The sequence below is a fragment of the Cherax quadricarinatus genome, unplaced genomic scaffold (genome assembly GCF_038502225.1).
Source record: "Cherax quadricarinatus isolate ZL_2023a unplaced genomic scaffold, ASM3850222v1 Contig24, whole genome shotgun sequence".
Lineage (NCBI taxonomy): Eukaryota > Metazoa > Arthropoda > Malacostraca > Decapoda > Parastacidae > Cherax > Cherax quadricarinatus.
The window spans coordinates 76,111-78,647 of NW_027195050.1; positions in this window are offsets into that span (position 1 = coordinate 76,111).

Below are 2,537 nucleotides of genomic sequence, written 5' to 3' on the forward strand. Positions count from 1 at the left end.
ACATGTCAGGGACACAACCAGAGAGAGAGGGGAGGATGAGCCAGCAAGACTGGATCTTGTGTTCACCCTGAGCAGTTCAGACATTGAGGACATCACTTACGAGAGTCCCCTTGGAGCTAGCGATCATGTGGTTCTGAGTTTTGACTATATAGTAGAGTTACAAGTGGAGAAGGTAACAGGAACTGAAGGGGACAGGCCAAACTATAAAAGGGGGGACTACACAGGTATGAGAAACTTCCTGCAGGAGGATCAGTGGGACAGAGAAATGGTAGGAAAATCAGTAAACGAGATGATGGAATATGTGGCAACAAAGTGCAAGGAGGCAGAGGAAAGTTTTGTTCCGAAGGGAAACAGAAATAATAGGAAGACCAAAACGAGTCCTTGGTTTACCCGAAGGTGTAGGGAGGCAAAAACTAAGTGCAACAGAGAATGGAAAAGGTACAGGAGGCATAGGACCCAGGAAAACAAGGAGATTAGTAGAAGAGCCAGAAACGAGTATGCGCAGATAAGGAGGGAGGCCCAGCGACAGTATGAAAACGACATAGCATCGAAAGTCAAATCTGACCCGAAACTGCTGTATAGCCACATTAGGAGGAAGACAACAGTCAAGGACCAGGTGATAAGGCTGAGGAAAGAAGGTGGAGAACTCACAAGAAACGATCAAGAGGTATGTGAGGAGCTCAACACGAGATTTAAGGAAGTATTTACAGTAGAGACAGGAAGGACTCTGGGGGGACAGACCAGATGGGGACACCAGCAAGGAATACACCAACAAGTGTTGGACGACATACATACAGATGAGGAGGAGGTGAAGAAACTGCTAAGGGACATCGATACCTCAAAGGCAATGGGACCGGACAACATCTCTCCGTGGGTCCTTAGAGAGGGAGCAGATATGTTGTGCGTGCCACTTACCACAATCTTCAACACATCCCTGGAAACTGGGCAACTACCTGAGGTATGGAAGACGGCAAATGTAGTTCCCATTTTCAAAAAAGGAGACAGAAAAGAGGCACTAAACTATAGACCTGTGTCATTGACGTGTATAGTATGCAAAATTATGGAGAAGATTATCAGGAGGAGAGTGGTGGAGCACCTGGAACGGAACAGGAGTATAAATGCCAACCAGCACGGATTCACGGAAGGCAAATCCTGTGTCACAAACCTTCTGGAGTTTTATGATAAAATAACAGAAGTAAGACAAGAGAGAGAGGGGTGGGTTGATTGCATCTTCTTGGACTGCAAGAAGGCCTTTGACACAGTTCCTCACAAGAGATTAGTGCAGAAGCTAGAGCATCAGGCGCATATAACAGGAAGGGCACTGCAATGGATCAGAGAATACCTGACAGGGAGGCAACAACGAGTCATGGTACGTAATGATGTATCACAGTGGGCACCTGTGACGAGCGGGGTCCCACAGGGGTCGGTCCTAGGACCAGTGCTATTTTTGGTATATGTGAACGACATGACGGAAGGGTTAGACTCAGAAGTGTCCCTGTTTGCAGATGATGTGAAGTTAATGAGGAGAATTAAATCTGATGAGGACCAGGCAGGACTTCAAAGAGACCTGGACAGACTGGACACCTGGTCCAGCAAATGGCTTCTCGAATTTAATCCTGCCAAATGCAAAGTCATGAAGATAGGGGAAGGGCACAGAAGACCACAGACAGAGTATAGGCTAGGTGGCCAAAGACTGCAAACCTCACTCAAGGAGAAAGATCTTGGGGTGAGTATAACACCGAGCATGTCTCCGGAAGCACACATCAATCAGATAACTGCTGCAGCATATGGGCGCCTGGCAAACCTGAGAACAGCATTCCGATACCTTAGTAAGGAATCATTCAAGACACTGTACACCGTGTATGTCAGGCCCATACTGGAGTATGCAGCACCTGTTTGGAACCCGCACTTGATAAAGCACGTCAAGAAACTAGAGAAAGTACAAAGGTTTGCGACAAGGTTAGTTCCAGAGCTAAGGGGAATGTCCTATGAAGAAAGATTAAGGGAAATCGGCCTGACGACACTGGAGGACAGGAGGGTCAGGGGAGACATGATAACGACATATAAAATACTGCGTGGAATAGACAAGGTGGACAAAGACAGGATGTTCCAGGGAGGGGACACAGAAACAAGAGGCCACAATTGGAAGTTGAAGACACAAATGAGTCAGAGAGATAGTAGGAAGTATTTCTTCAGTCATAGAGTTGTAAGGCAGTGGAATAGCCTAGAAAATGACGTAGCTCATGGAGCGGGGAGAGAGAGGGCCTAGTAGCAACCGGTGAAGAGACGGGGCCAGGAGCTAGGACTCGACCCCTGCAACCACAAATAGGTGAGTACAAATAGGTGAGTACACACAAGCGGGCACGTAACTACTACTCACATAATACTCTCGTCCGAGTCTACAATGTATGTAAATACAAATTCCCAAGCACACTTACTGTGTTCTGAGACTTATATCACTCACACTTGTGTAAACATTCTCATGCGCATATCTGCGCTGTCTCACACTTGTGCGCACATTCTCATGCACATAACTG